At 42.2% G+C, this 17,079-nt stretch overlaps 1 protein-coding gene across 1 annotated transcript in view; it reads left to right on the forward strand.

The window, feature by feature from the left end:
- Positions 1 to 5,148, forward strand: part of LOC132405630 (organic cation/carnitine transporter 2-like) — a 106,053-nt gene extending 100,905 nt beyond the window's left edge. The window contains exon 11 of the mRNA XM_059990591.1: positions 4,995 to 5,148. The gene's annotated coding sequence lies outside the window, so the exon portion shown is untranslated. The remainder of the gene's footprint in view (positions 1 to 4,994) is intronic.
- Positions 5,149 to 17,079: the final 11,931 nt, after the last annotated feature.

The raw sequence follows: 17,079 nt of genomic DNA on the forward strand, positions 1-17,079 counted from the left end.
ATTGTTCAGTGAAATAGTCCTTTTATTTTTCAGGTTGACAGCTGGCTGACGTTATTTTTGGTTTGCTGCTGGCGGCAAATTTAAGTTTGGCGTTTTTCATAAATACAAGAAGGACTCAAATAGACGTTGAGTATTTTACTTAAAAGTAACCTTCAACCCAAAGTCTTTTTTTCGGAGTTCAAAATGTTTTTGTTGCATGCAGAAATGTAATTTCATTTTCTCTGCAGGAGTTCATCAATTTCATAAATGCAACACATTATAGTTTGTTTATACATAGCATAAAGGCAAAACAAAACGTTGTATGCAGTGTTATTTCATTTTAAATGTCAAGCGGGTTTTGCGGCTCCCAGTGTTTTCTTTTCTGTGGGAAATGGGTCCAAGTGGCTCTTTCAGTGGTAAAGGTTGCTGACCCCTGTCCCAATCAGTCTAAGTCCTTCTACAGACTCCCTACTTCCTCAACACTACCAGCCCCTCCACCTCTGTATCATCCTCAAACTTAGCCATAAAGCAATCAATGCAATCATCAAAATCATTGAAATATAACATGAAAAGAAGCTGTCCCAATACCACAACTTGTGGAGCATCACTAATCACCAGCAGCCAACCAGAATTGGACCGTTTTAATTTCAAATCTTTGCCTCTCAGCCAATCTTCCATCCATACTAGTTTCTTGCCTGTAATAACATCCACTCTTATCTCGTTAAGCAACCTCATGTGTGGCATCTTGTCAAAGACCTTCTGAAAATTCAAGGAAACAAAATCTGCTCACCACCATTCAGGGCCCCAGACAGTCCTTCCAGGTAAGGCAACACTTCACCTGTGAGTCGGCTGGTGTGGTATACTGCGTCCTGTGCTCCCATTGTGGCCTTTCATATATTGGTGAGACCCGACGCAGACTGGGAGACCATTTCGCTGAACACCTACACTTGGTCCACCAGAGAAAGCAGGATCTCCCAGAGGCAACACTTTTTAATTCCACGTCCCATTCCCATTCTGATATGTCTATCCATGGCCTCCTCTACTGTCAAAATGAATCCAAACTCAGGTTGGAGGAACAGCACCTTATATACCAGCTGGGTAGCCTCCAACCTGATGGCATGAACATTGACCTCTAATTTCCGTTAATGCCCCTCCTCCCCTTCTTACCCCATCACTGACATATTTAGTTGTTTGTTTTCTCTCTCTCTCTCTCTCTCTCTGCCCATCACCCTGCCCGTTCTCCATCTCCCTCTGGTGCTCCCCCCACCTTTCTTTCTCCCAAGGCTGCCCGCCCCATGATCCTTTCCCTTCTCCAGCTCTGTATCACTTTCGCCAATCACCTTTCCAGCTCTTAGCTTCATTCCACCTCCTCCAGTCTTCTCCTATCATTTCGCATTTCCCCCTCCCCACACTACTTCCAAATCTCTTAGTATCTCTCCTTTCAGTAAGTCCTGACGAAGGGCCTCAGCCCGAAATGTCGACTGTTCTTCTCCTTATAGATGATGCCTGGCCTGCTGTGTTCCACCAGCACTTTGTGTGTGTTGTTTAAAATCTGCTGATTCTCCTTTGTCTATCCTGCCTGTTATTTCCTCAAAGGATACCAAAAGATTTGTCAGGTGAGATTTTTCCTTAAGGAAACCATGCAGACTTTGGCCTGTTTTATCACGTGCCTCCAAATACCTCAAAATCTCATCTATAGTAATGGACTTTTTCTGTCAGAATGCTCTCTGCTGTACATCTGTTGAAATTTGTTAGAATTGTTGGTGACATATCAAACCTTCACAAACTCCTATTGAAATGTAGCTACTGGTGTGCCTTCTTCATGATTACATCAATGAGTTGGGACCAGGATAGATTCTCTAAGACGTTGTTGATGCCCAGGAACTCACAGCTGCTCACCCTTTCCAGAGCTAACCCTTCAATGAGGAAGTCTGCCCGACTTCCTCTTCCTGAAGACCTCAATCAATTCCTTGGCCTTGGTGATGCTGAGTGCAAGATTATTTTGGTGACATCTATCTCACTTTTGTATGCTACCCATCTCCAGATGAGATTCTATCAACAACAATGGTGTCACTCACAAATGCTTGGCCAGTATAGAGCAATGGGCTAATCCCACATGCTTGATGTGTGCCGGTATTGATTGTGAGTTAGGATGGTAAGATGGTGGCATGTTCGATGGCAGTGGCTTCTATAGGGTCAGCCAAAGGTGTTATTGTCCTTTTTAAATGTACTTTTTATGATCGTAAGACCACGCTGGGAATCTAAACTTGAAGTACTGCGGATCTACCCCATCAGCAGGGTGCTCATTGCTGGAGAAACTGAAGGAGCCTAATAGTACGATTGTGCTGCTGCCTGGCTCAGAGAGGCGTCGGAGGAGTCGGTTTGCGAAAGAAGTGTGCAGTCTAATGTCGTGATCCTCTTAGTTGTTTTTCTTATTATCGCAAGACCCTGTTGGACATCGTTAATGTGGAATGCAGCAAGTCCAGTTCATTGATATATTGGCAGATGGAGGACAAGCTGTGTGGACTTAGCTGTGACAAGGACTAGACCTCAAGCCACATTGTCACCTGTTTACCGCCGCCAAGGAGAGAGGCATCAGAGTCAGAGTTCCCCTCCAAAGGTGGACTGGTATAGTAATGTGGCGGCCCGCACATGCGGGACTCGAACCGTCATCGGGAGCCGCAGGCAGACACATTTGGAACTACCCGCTCGGGGCAGTCTGACGTCATGTCTGCCCGCGGGTCACGGGAGCTCATGGGAGGGGAGATTTAAGCGCGCAATTTTGAATCAGTAAAGGCATTCTGAGTTCAGCTCTCTCTGCCTCCGTGTGTTTCTTTAGTAGCGCGTTGCGCATGACTACAGTAACACCAATGCCTTTGAGTGGAAAATCCTACAAGAGGTAGTGGAGTCAGGCCAGAATGTCATAGGTAAAACCCTCCCAACCACTGAGTACACCTATATGAAAACTTGCCATAGAAAAGCAACATCCATCATCTAAGATCCTCACCTCCCAGGCCACACTCTTTCCTCACTGCTGCCATCAGGTAGAGGTACAGGTGCCTCAGGACTCACACCACCATGTTCAAGAACAGTTACTACCCCTCAACCATCAGGCTCTTAAACAAAAGGTGATAACTACGGTCATTTAATGAGAAATCTTGTTTTCTCATGCTCGTTATTTATTGCTATTTATTTATATCTGTATTTGCACAGTTTGTTGTCCATTGTTTACAGTTACTGTTCTATAGATTTGCTACGTATCCCTGCAGTAAAAGAAGGAATCTCTGGTGACATGTCTGTACTCCGATAATAAATAATGTGGTGTCCCAGCTGGAGTGGATGCTGCCCCCCAGTGTTCGCTCAACAGAAGACATGCTGTATTTTGCTCAACTGCAGATTTCTGCAACATCCGTGGACTCGGGGTCTTTGACTACCTTTTCTTGTGTGACTGTATTTTGCTGCTATCTTGTATGTGCTTGCTATCTTACATGTGCTCTACATGTTTTGCGCTGTGTGTGACTGTTGGTACTCTGTCTTGCACTTTGGCCCTGGAGGAACACTCTTTCTTTTGCCCTAGTCATGAATAGTTGAATGACAATTAAAGTTAAAGTTGAACTTGAACTTGAAGAAACGTTATTTCTGATCTGCATTGACTGTGGTCTCCTGATGGGGAAAACAAGAGTCCAGTTGCACAGGCAGGTCCAGAGCCTTAGGTTTTGAAGATTGTTCATTAGTATTAAGATAGTGATAGTGTTGAATGCCAAGCTGTAATTGCTACACTGGAACCTGATGTATGTATTGTTGTTGTCCATGTGCACCAATGCCATGTGTAGGGCCAGTGAGAGCACATCCACTGCAGACCTGTTGTGGCGATAGGCAAATTGCAACTGCCCCAGGTCCTTGCTCAGGCAGGACTTAATTCTAGCCACGACCAACTGTGGAAGGTGCAGCAAGGAGAGGGTGAAGCTGATATTGTATAGTCAGCCCGGACATAAAGGGTCTCTTAAGAAAAATCGTTGAAGATCTTTGCACAGCATGGGGCTGGATCCATTTGGTATGTATATGTAAGAGAAGGATGCAAAACGCACAAACTCGACTAAAGGACAAATACTTTACTAACTTCAAAGTATCACTGGCTGTTAGCTTGCAGTTTCCATTGAATGTTAACACCTGTATGGTGAATGGTGATTGATTTTCCAAGTAAGGAATTTGAACATGCACAAGTTTACCAATTTGTCAACATCTGTAACTGCCAGTCACTTCTGTGTAAAAATGGATTTCTTCTGTTCTAACCTCAAAGTGGTGTGGTGACAGGGGCCACGTGTACGTAAGTAAACCGTGATTATGGAATCAGTGTATGTTTTCAGAGTCCTGTTAACCAGTGATGACAAAACCTCTCAAAGCGTCGTATCGCACTAGATGTGAGTGTTACTCTGTGATAGTCATTGAGGCAGCTCACCATGTCCTTCTTGGACACTGGTATGATTGATGCCGTTATTGAACAGGTGGGATCCTCTGACTGCAGCAGTGAGAGTTTGAAAATAGTTTTGAATGCTGTTGGGCCTTTATTATGCTGCAAGGTACAACATTCAGGCCTGACACCTTGAGTGGGTTACCTTGATGAAGGATGTTCTGACATCAGCTTCTGAGAGAGGTCACAGGGTCACAAGATGCTGTGTGGATTTGAATAGCTGTAGCTTTACTCCTCCTGTCAAAGGTTGTTTAAAAGATGTTGAGCCAACCAGGGAGTGAAGCATCACAGCTATTCATGCTATTAGGTTTTGCGATCTTGAATGGTGCAGATATTGCCCTCAGCAGATGGAATCTGCTGATTTGTCTAGTGTTTCTGGTTTTGGGTGTGTCTAGTATATTCTCAAAGGTGCACACTCACCCATGTGGGCTTTGATGAAGTTGATGTGGCGTATGATGAGACTTGCAGATGTGGGATGGCAAAGTAACTGTTCTTGCTGATGGTGTAACGGAGATTGAATGTGTTTGTTGCTCTATTTCTACAGGTGACTGTTGGTTGTAGTTGGTCAAAGACTTCTTCGAGCTTGTTGAAGTCCCCTTGCAATGGTCGGGAAGACATCACAGTGCAACAGTGTTGACTGTTGATAATGGCACTCATCTATTCCAGCTTGACATTTGCAAGTGGTGGAACATACACAGTTACCGTGCTGATGGCAGAGCACTTCCTCAGCAGATAGAATAGACAGCAATTGAATGCCAGATGTTCCAGATTGTGGGAGCAGGACGGAGACAGAACCACCACCACTGTGCACCATGATCAGTTAATCAAGAAGCAAGCACCACTGCCGCTACCTTTACCTGATGCCACTGTCTGGTGCAGGCAATGGAAGGTAAAGCCCTTGGGCTGGAGTGTTGTGTCCAAAGTGCTGGGGTTGAGCCATATCTGTGTGACGCAAAGTATGCAGCAGTCCCTCATGTCCCTCTGGTACTGCAATCTTGCTCTGAGGAAACCATTTTCATTTTCAAGAGACTGAACATTAGCCAGAAGGATAGCATGGAGGAGATCCCTTAGGGCCCACTTTCACCAACTGCCATCACCGGCAGACACATTTTCTGAGACATTGGGAACGTCCCCTGATCCCTGGGAGCACTAGCTTTCTGGGTAGTCTGCATCTGAACATCATTTGAAACACTGTTGCTTACTATAGCGTCCGTGGCTGCAGATTTCAACTGAGGCTCCTGATGATTCCTTTGGGAGCTACACACGCACAAAATTTTATCACTCTCCGCCACCATCTTATGGTCATAAATATATCTGTGTGCTCAATAAGAGCTGAAGCTCCCACTCTGTCAAATTTATTTTAGACTATACAATGATTTTTACTGTGGCTTTATCCATAGGCAAATATAGCTAATGACATTTTCTGCAATGAACATTATTGAATTCACAGAGTATTTGGCACCATGATACAATGCTGTTTTGAACTCCACCTCCACACACCTTGTCAAAGGCCAGTTCATTTTCATCTATGCTTCAGATTCAGCATATAGAGTTGTAAAGCACCGCTCCTATGGCCCACCAGATCTATGCTGTCCATCTACTTGACTGCATTAAATAAATATTCTCATGTTTTGTCCATCCAAATATTCATGCGTTTTGTCCATTCATTTGTAAATGTTGCAGTTGTTCCTGCCTGTACCACCTCCTCAGGTAATTAATTTCAGAAATCAATTAATCTTTGTGTGAACAATTTCCCCCTCAGATCCCCATTATACCTTCTCCCTCCTACCTTAAACCTATGCTGTCTAATTCTGCCATGGCATTGTCTATCTACCCTGTTTCCGCCTCTCCTAATTTTATATACCTTTAGCATGTCATTTTTCTGCCTTCTTTTCTCTAGGGAAAACAGTACCGATCTGTCCAGTCTGTCTTTGTAACCTCTGCCCGCCAATCCAGACAACCTCCCTTTGAATCTTCTCTGCATCCTTTCGAGTTTTATCATATCTTTCCTGTTGCACAGTGGCCAAAACTGCACAATATGCTCCAAATGTAGCCTAACCAACATTTTGTGCAACTGTAACAAGATGTCCCAACTGCTGTACTCGGTGCCTCAACTAATAAAGGAAAGCATGTCACACAGCTTCTTCACCACCTGTGTCGTCACTCTAAGGGAACTACTGTATGTACTTGTCTAGGTGTCTCTGTCAACAACCCTTCCCAGGGCTCTGCAATGCCATTGAAACCTTCTTCACTATGCACTAACCAACAGTTTTGTAAACATCTGTAAACTCATTAATCATGCCATCTGCATTCTTATCTACATCATCAATATATATGATAATAAAACACAGAGGGCCATGGACCGATCCCTTTGGCATACCATTGGTTACTAGTTGGCAACCCTCCACTACCATCCTCAGATTCTTACCACCACTCCTGTTACAAAGACAAGAAATTCTGCAGAAGCTGGAAATCCAAAGCAACGGACATAAAATGCTGAATACATTAGGCAGCATCTATGGAAATGAATAAACAATCGAGGTTTCTTGCAGAGTCTGTTCTTCAGGACTGGAAAGGAAGAGGGAAGATGCCAGAATGAAAAGGTGGTGGGGGGGTGGAAGGAGGCTAGCAAGAAGGTAATATGCAGTGATAAGACGTGTAAGAACGTGATTGGAGGGAATTCTGAGCAAGCACAGGAAAGATAGGAAGATCTAGAAATATGGTTTGTAAATACGTTCTGGTTGTTGATAAATAGAAGTTCTATTTCTTCCAGAAGATGTTTCTTTATTAGTAACCCATGGTATGTATGAATATAAAGTACACAACGTGGTGTCAAAAGCTGGTCTGGAAGAATAATATGTTTCCTAACACTGGAGAAGCAAAAATAATTGTCTGAAAAAAAGAGTTGGAAGTGTTTTGGTGTAGCGAGCAGTTTTACAAATGGAAGGTTTGCAGCCTTCACTGACACTTCAATTATCTGGGAACATAGCTGAGAACTGGAGAAAAATTAAGCAGTGTTTTGAATTGTATTTATCAGCGATCGATGAAGATCAAAAGCCGGAAAAATCTAAGGCTGTGCTTCTACTCCACGTAATAGCTGATGATGCAATTGAGGTGTATAATTATTTTATTTCTGAAAATGGGGATAATTTGAAGTTAAAATCGATAATAGACAAATTTGAAACAGTTTGTATACTGTAGCGTAATGTGACATATGAGTGGTATAGATATTTTACATGTACACAGAGCGCTGGTGAAACTATTGATCAATATGTTACTGAGTTGAGACACCATAGTGAAACATGCGAGTTTGGAGATCTGACAGACTCTCTCATTAATGACAGAATTGTTTGTGGCTTTCTGGATAATGGTCTGAGAGAAAGACTGTTAGGAGAACAAAACATAAACTTGGAAAAAGCTTTGATGCTCTGCAAAGCTTCGAAAACCATGATGTCACAGGCTAAAGAACTTTTCATTGGGAATTGCAACGTAGATGCTGTGAGAAAGTGCAAACATATTAGAAAAAATAATAAAGCAACAACAAAAATGACAGAGAGCAAGACGACATGTGAGAGAAAAAAGCTATGTGATCGCTGTGGGTGGCAGCATCAGTCAAAACAGTGTCCAGCATATGGGAAGCTGTGCAATGACTGCCATAAGAGTAATCATTTTTCACGCTGTTGCAGGAGTAGAAAGAAAATAAAACAAGTAAATGCAGTGCTTGAAAATGAACTTGAGGAATTTTATATCAATGTATTTTGTGAAATCAAACAAAGTAAGAATGACTGGACTATTCCATTGCAAGTGGACCAAAACAATATTCTGTTTAAACTGGATACTGGAGCACAAGTAAATGTTCTTGCAGAATCTGAGTTGAATGCATTAAAGCCAAGACCAAAGTTCCATCAGACAAATATAAAAGTGACTGGGTATTCAGGTGCAGACATTCCAGTTAAAGGAACATGCTTGGCAAAAGTATCAAACAAAAATATTGTGCACCTGCTTTCATTTGTGGTGGTGACTAAAAATGTACAGTCAATACTGGGTTTATCTGCCTGTGAGAGACTGGATTTGGTGAAAAGAGGATCAGTCCTGGACAGTGACACAGAGTCAGAATACAGTGATTTGATGAAAGAGTATGAGGACTTGTTCAAAGGGCTTGGTTGTCTTCCAGGAGAACACACGATTAAAATTGACAACACAGTGCCGCCCATATTACATCCATGTAGAAAAGTGCCTTTTGCATTACATCATCAAATGAAAACAGAGCTTGACAGAATGGAACGGCTGGGTTTCATAAAAAGAAATAATGAACCGACTGAATGGATCAATTCACTTGTCACTGTTGATAAGAAAAATGGAAAACTGAGGATTTGCTTAGATCCAAGAGACTTGAATCGAGCCATTGAAAGAGAGCATTTCAAATTGCCGACTCGTGAAGAAATTATGTCACAGTTTGCTAATGCAAAGTACTTCAGTAAATTAGATGCATCCTCTGGATTCTGGCAACTTAAACTAGATGAACTACGTTCACAGTTGTGTACTTTTAACATTCCTTTTGCCAGATATTGTTTTCTTCGGCTTCTGTTTGGAATTGCATCAGCTCCTGAAGTTTACCATAAATCAATTCATATGCTATATGAGCACATTGAGGGCATAGATACTTCCATGGATGATATTATTTTTTGGGGATCATCTAAACAAGAGCATGACTCCAGACTCAGACAAGTCTTTGAGGCAAAGGCAAACCTGAAGTTGAATAAAGACAGATCTCAGCTAGGAGTGACTGAACTTACCTCTGTGGGTGATATCATCAGCAACGAGGCTGTGTGTCCTGATCCATTAAAGGTTTCTGCTATTGAAAACATGCCAAGACCGCGATGTAAAAATGATGTTTCAATGAGATCCCCCTGCATTCTTCTAAATTCCATTGAGTTCAGACTCAAAGCTGCCAATGCAGCTCATTGATAACCCCTTCATTCACAGAATCATCCTCATGAACCAGAGACAACAGAAGAAGAGCTTCTTTATGTTTTGTAACTCCAAAGACTAATTGTAAACTAACATGGAATCTGAGATAGAAACATAGAAAACCTACAGCCCTTCGGCCCACAATGCTGTGTCAAACATGTACTTACTTTAGAAATTCCCTAGGGTTACACATAGCCTTCTATTTTTCTAAGCTCCAAGTACCTATCCAAGAGTCTCTTAAAAGACCCTATTGTATCTGCTTCCACCACTGTCGACGGCAGCCCATTCCATGGCACTCACCACTCTGCATAAAATGTGGTGCCCTGACATCTCCTCTGTACCTACTTCCAAGCAGCTTAAAACTGTACCCTCTCATGTTAGCCATTTCAGCCCTGGGAAAAAGCCTCTGACTATCCACACGATCAATACCTCTCATCATCTTATACACCTCTATCAGGTCACCTCTCATCCTTCACTGCTCCAAGGAGAAAAGGCTGAGTTCACTCAATCTATTCTCATAAAGTATGCTCTCCAATCCAGGCAATGTCCTTGTAAATCTCCTCTACACCCTTTCTAAGGTTTCCACATGTAGTGAAGTGACCAGAACTGAGCACAGTACCCCAAGTGGGGTCTGACCAGGGTCCTGTATAGCTGTGACAAAGATGATGTGTGTCTACTTCGTTCTACTTTAGTGAGATGCTCACATATAACACAATGGGGTAATGATGCATGCCACTAATGTACTTCTCACAAATGACCCAAAATAAATTATGTAAACCAACATGAGTGATTAATCAAACAATATATTTACAATATTACTCAAATATTTCTGAAGTATTAAATATACAACACTCCTTCCTCCTTACAGTAGCTATTAACTCCAACTCAACATAAAATGCATCTAAATGCACAGAAAATGCTAAATTGTCCCATTCAGGCCTAAAGATTAAATTGCTGTAGAGGATTGCCTACTCTTGTGGGGTAAATACTTCCTGACAAGGGTTATCACTCTTCTTGGCAAGTGAGACTCATGGATGTGAAGCAATCTCAGGTTCTAGGCTCTCTTCCACAGTGGCTGTAGGAATTGACTCTGGGACTGCAGGAAGTGGTTTTGACAGTTCTGGTCACCTTTATTCTCTCACAATTGAGTCTGCTCTCCCCAGCCGAACAAAGGGCTGTCTCCAGAGGAGATCAGATGCAATCTGCACTGTGTGGGAGAGTGCTCCAGTTCCATTCTTAATCTTTTCAAATAACCACTTTTGATCACCTCTGCAGTTCCTCATCAGGACTGCTTGTTCAGGAGTGAAGCTTTGAGCCCCCTTGTTTCAGGAGCCCTCAATTTGCCTCAGCTCTTTGTCCTGCATACTTCTCCTAACATTGGGTTTGAGGAGATGCAAGCATGAGTGCCAGGCACGACAAAGGAAAACCATAACTGCTGAGTTGTGGAGTGCGCCACATTGCAATCTGCAAGGAGGAAATTAGCGAGCATCTGATTCAGTGCTGGTGTAGTGTGTTCTGCTGATATGACTCGCAGTGTGTTCTTTAGACACTGGACAAACCTTTCCACCAAGCCATTTGTAGCTGGGGGTTATGATGCAGATGTAATATATCTTATTCCATTCAGTTTTTAGGAATGACCATTCTGCAAACTGTGGTCCATTGTCACTGACTAAGTGTTCTAGTACATTAGTCATGCAAAGAGACTTCTCAACACATCAACAGCATGCAATGCTGCAGTGGAAGCTATTAGGAACTCTACTGGCCAATTTGTAGCTGCATCCACTACTAGCAAGAATCTTGTGTCCTTGAATGGTCCAGCAAAATCCACATGAATCTTCTGCCAGGACAATGCATGCCATTCCAAGGGATGGAGAATCACTGCTCTTGGCATCCTGAACAGTGCATGTCGAGCTGATCGATCTGCTAATCTCTCTCCAGACAGACAGACAGACAGACATACTTTATTGATCCCGAGGGAAACTGGGTTTCGTTACAGCCGCACCAACCAAGAACAGTGAAGAAATATAGCAATATAATACCATAAATAATTAAATAATAAGTTAATCGTGCCAAGTGGAAATAAGTCCAGGACCAGCCTATTGGCACAGGGTGTCTGACACTCTGAGGGAGGAGTTGTAAAGTTTGATGGCCACAGGTGGGAATGACTTCTTATGACACTCAGTGTTACACCTCGGTGGAATGAGTCTCTGGCTGAATGTACTCCTGTGCCTAACCAGTACATTATGGAGTGGATGTGAGTCATTGTCCAAGATGGCATGTAACTTGGACAGCATCCTCTTTTCAGACACCACCATCAGAGAGTCCAGTTCCACCCCCACAACATCACTGGCCTTACGAATAAATTTGTTAATTCTGTTGGTGTCTGCTACCCTCAGCCTGCTGCCCCAGCACACAACAGCAAACATGATAGCACCAAACCTTCAAGCTGATGCTTTCAATTTGACCATGCCTAGAAGATCAGCATGTAGCTCTTCCAACACTTCACCTCTCAGTGAGAGTGGTAATACAACTCTCAATCCCCACATAAAGTAACCTCCGTCAAGGGCAAGTTCATCCCAGCGCTGGTAAAAATGGGGAAACTGGAATTCCTGCTGCACGTTTCAACTACCTTGGGTGGCTGAAAGTGTGGGACTTTTTCCAGTTTACCTTTCAACATCTCTGCCATAGCAGGGAGACTTTCTATTTACATTTGAAAGAAGAGGTATCCTCTTTTGTCAATTTTTCAGGTATTTCCCAAGGGTAAATGGCACAATCCATCTGCATTTCCATGACTAGTTGTTCTCTTGAATTAAGGCTACATCCACACTAGACCAGATAATTTTGAAAACACCGGTTTCACATAAAAACAATAGGCGTCCACACTATGCATTTTTAAAATGATCTCTGTCCACATTAAAATGGATATTCTGGCGAATCTCCTCCTACTGGGTATGTGCAGGACACATCTACCGAAGACAAGCGACATGCTTGGTGTCAAATCTTGCTGTGAAAGTGCACGTTTGTGCATTTACAGACTTGAAAAACTTAAACAACGGACAGCTTTTGGCTGTCACGCAGGAGGACTTAAAAGTAAAAAAAAACAAATACTGAAGCATATGGAGGCAACTGACAGGGAGTTCATGGGCAGTATGACCCAGCTGATGACAAACTTTGAAAAACTGACAAACTCTGTTGCATTAATAAAGCCCCTAATTAAATGTATAAAACACGTCTGCATCAGTGTTATCTTGTATTTCCATACAATATTACATTAGGCTGTTACACATCTATTGTCAGAGAAGTACTTGCATAAATAGGTAAACCACCTTCATACAAGCAAGGACAGAAAACAGGGCAAAGTAGGTAAACTTATTTATTCAGTAAGTTATGGGTCAAAGTATTTGGTGAGTACATTTCTAACTCTTCTGGCTTCAGTCTCATTGCCGTCCGTTCTGAAATTGTTAGGTTGCGTTCAACAGAACAATAAAATGGCGCACTGCCATCACCATCTGTTCCGGCACATCATGACAGCATTTTTAGATTTCTCTGGTTACCCCGTCCACACTGCTCTGACCAAGCGGCGTTTTCAAAATCACACACCCTGGTGAGCGTTTCCAAAAATCTTCTGTTTCAGGGGACAAAAACACTGTCTTAGTGTGAACGGAAATGCAAGATTTCTCTGTCAATATGTGCGTAATTTTTCTCTGCAGTGGTAAAGAAATATGATGCAAAGGCTATGAGGTGTTCACTTCCATCACTCATAACATGTGACATGACTGCACCTATGCCATAAGGTGAGGTGTCACAGGCAAGCTTCACTGGTTGATCTGGATCATAGTGAGTATAGTATCTGATGTCACCAACCAACATGGTTTAGGTTCTAAATGTTCTTCTATTACACTCACGATATCAGCAAAACTCATTTCATCTCATAGCAGTGTAACTTCTATGCACACAGAATGTTCTTCCACCAATTGCACTGAGCAAAACTGACACTTGTTTCTCATTGGCTAATGAATATGCCTATCTTTCTCATATACCCAGCCATTTCCTCTATTATTATTATTATCATCATTTAGTACTCACTGCTTACGAACTTGTGAATTTTTTAACTCGACCATCTCTTTCTCCTTGTGAAGAAACACATCAGTCCTTCAGTGTTTGATGGTGGTGTGACAGGCTAGATTGCTGGGATCTGTCCCATCAATTTGTGGGACATGTTGTTCAGGGTCGAGGATGTGCTTTCTTGCATGGCTATATATTTTTTTTATATTATATTTTTTTTTTTGCCTGCTGTTTTGAGTGTGTTGTGTATATTTAGCACCTTGGCCCTGGAGGAATGCTGTTTCATTCAGTTGTACCCATGTATGATTGAATGATAATTAAATTTGATTTGGTCATCACTTCATAAGACTCAATCAAGTTTATGGCATATGATTTCCCACATCCAATGTCTGGCTGACTATCTCTAATCAGTCCTTGCCTTTAGTAAATCTGAATGTAAATAGATCTAAGTGTCCCTTTGAGTAATTTTCCCACAACCAATATAAGGCCCATACTGGCCTGTAGTTCCCTAGCCTATCTCTGTTATTCTTAAAAAAAGGAACAACATTATTGATCCTTCAGTCTTCTAATATCCTACAATAGTTAACAATCATATAAAGGTCTCAGGCTTTGACCCATTAGTCTCATCCCTTGCTTTCCATTACCACATTTTGGCACAGGGATTTACCACACAGATCCCTATGCGACCTTGTCCTTTTCTAGATATCATATTATCTTTTAGGATTCTCCTTAATCTTATCTTCTAGGATAACTCATGGCCTTTTTGCCCTCCTAATTTTCTTCTTAAATCTATTCCTAGATCCCTTATACTTCTTAAGAGACTTGCTTGATCCCTTCTGCCTATACTTCATATATGCTTCCTCCTTTTTCCTGACCAGACTCTCAGTGTACTTCATCAACTAAGGTTTCCTAATCTTGCCAGCCTTGCTCTTTGCTATCGCCAGAACATGCCAGCCTTCAACGTTACCTATCAGAATTATAAAAGCCTCCCACTTGTCACATATCTATTTACCTGCAAATAGCTAATCCCAATCAAACTTTTTTAAGGTCCTGTCTGATGTCATTAAAATTAGTCTTACCTCAGTTTAGGATATTCACTTGAGGACCAGTCCTATTTTTTCCCATGATTATCGTGAAACCAATAGGAGCATGGTCACTGGCCCCAAAGTTCATCCCCATTAACGTATTAAGCACTTAACCTCTGGTCAGGCCTTCTATATAAACCTCCTTGGATATACTTCCTGTGTGTGTTCTATGCATAAGGTGCCACTGGATAACTATCCCTCCCTGGATATTCTCTCTAAGTACTGCTGCCTCTCCTTGTTCTTCAAGCATTTCAAAATTCCCTCTTGGGCAATTTCAATGTCAGTGTAAAAAGGATTCAAGTCTCTGTAAAAGGAAGTTGCTTCCAACGAGTTGTTCTTCTTGAGAAAATGTTTGAAACATGATCTTATCATATCCAACATCATACTTCAGCAGAGACAAGAAGAAGACCTCACACAACATCCTTGTCCCAACAGCATTTTTCATTGTTTGTTTTATAGTTTATTTACTTATTTAGAGATACATCATGGAGTAGGCCCTTCTGGCACTTCAGACCGTACTGTCCCAGCAACACCCCCCCCCCCAACCCCCAATTCAATGCTACTTTAATCACAGGACAATTTACAATGACCAACTAACCTACCGTCCAGTACGTCTTTGGACTGTGGGAGGAAACTGGAGCACCCGGAGGAAACTCACACATTCCACAGGGAGGAGATACAGGCTCCTTACAGATGGTATTGGAATTGAACTTTGAGCTCCAACACCCTGAGCCATAATAGCATTGCACTACTTTACCATGGTCTTTGAGCAAGAGACCATGAGATGCTCTCATCACCCATGCATGATTGATACCAGTGCTGGACTGAGTATGGACCTCTAGATAACAAACAGAGGAAGATTGCCACAAGAAAAAGAGATATGAAAAGGTTAAGGACCCCTACAAAGAAAGCTGTTCTGTCAGCACATGATAAACAGGAGTGAAAAAAAGCAACAAAAAGTATTTGAGAATCCTTGTTGTAGAAGACCATTAGACCATGGATCATTGGACCAGAATTAAGTGGTAGGCTCATCGAATCTGCTTTGCCATTCAATCGTGACTGATTTATTGGCATTCTCAAACCCACTCTTGTGCTTCTCCCCCCTAAACTTAGATACCCTAACTAATCAAGAACCTGTCAACCTCCATGTTAAATATACCCAATGACTTGTCCTCCTTAGCCTGTGTCGATGAATTCCACAAATTCATCATTCTTTGGCTTAAGAAATTCTTCCTCATTTCTGTTCTAAAGGGATGTCTTTCTATTCTGAGATGGTGCACTCTAGCCCTGGATTCCCCCACTATAGGAAACATCCATTCTACACCCACTCTATCTAGATCTTTCAATATTCAGTATTTTTCAATGAGATTCCCTCCTGATTCTTCTAAACTCCATCAAGTACAGATTCTGAGCCATCAAATGCTCCTCATATGTTAACCTTTTAATTCTAAGGATCATTCTCATGAGCTTCTAGTGGAACCTTTCCAACGCCAGTGCATATTTTCTTAGGTAAGGGGCCCAAAACTACTCACAATACTCCAAGTGTGGTCTGACCAATGCCTCGAGTTTTCTTAAAATGAATTCTTAAAATTTGTCTTCATTACCATTGACCTAACCTAAAAGTTAACTTTTAGGGACTCCCAACTCCTTTTGCACCTCTGATTCCTGTTTAGAAAACAGCATGTGCCTTTATTCCTTCTACCAGAGTGTTTGACCACACACTTCCTGACACTGTATTCCACCTTCCACTTGATCTTCCCATTCTCCTATCTGTCTGTGTCCTTTTGCAGAATCCCTACTTCCTCAACACCATTTTCCCCTCTACTTATCTTCATATCATCCACAAACGTGGCCACAAGGTATCATGGTCCTGACTGGCAATTTCCCATCTTGCCATTAACTCATTGATTGTGCCTTAATTCCTGTCGGCTGATTCGCTATGATTGCTTGTCCCATTAAATACTGCACACCTGGTTCCCATTAGCGAACATAGAATAAAGCTCGGGCTTCACAGCCATGCTGTTCCAATTTGTTGGTCGACTCTAGTGTGAGCAAACCTTGTTTCCTGCTTCCTTAGGACTGTCAGTTTCCTGGATACTGTACGTAAACCTTGTCTCTGTATAAAGACTCTCCTGGATACCAGTTCCCCGTTCACAACTCTGTCTCCACGCCTGTGTCCTGCACTTGGATTCGTCCTCAGCTTTGTCCTTGCAACACAAAGCCATCAATTTCATTATCAAAATCATTGACATACAACATAAAAAGAAGGGATCCCAACACAGACCCCTGCAAATCACAACCAGTCACCAGCTGCCAACCAGAAAAGGCCCTTTGATTCACACTCTTTGCCATCTCCAGCCAGCCAATCTTCTCTTCATGCTCTTTCCTGTAATACCAGGGGCTCTTAACTTGTTTTGTAGTTTCATGTGCAGTACCTTGTCTTAGATCTGAAACAACATCCACTCACATTCTATCCTGCCTGTTATTCCTTCAAAGAATTCCAACAGA

This window comes from Hypanus sabinus, chromosome 15 (genome assembly GCF_030144855.1).
Source record: "Hypanus sabinus isolate sHypSab1 chromosome 15, sHypSab1.hap1, whole genome shotgun sequence".
NCBI classification, from domain to species: domain Eukaryota; kingdom Metazoa; phylum Chordata; class Chondrichthyes; order Myliobatiformes; family Dasyatidae; genus Hypanus; species Hypanus sabinus.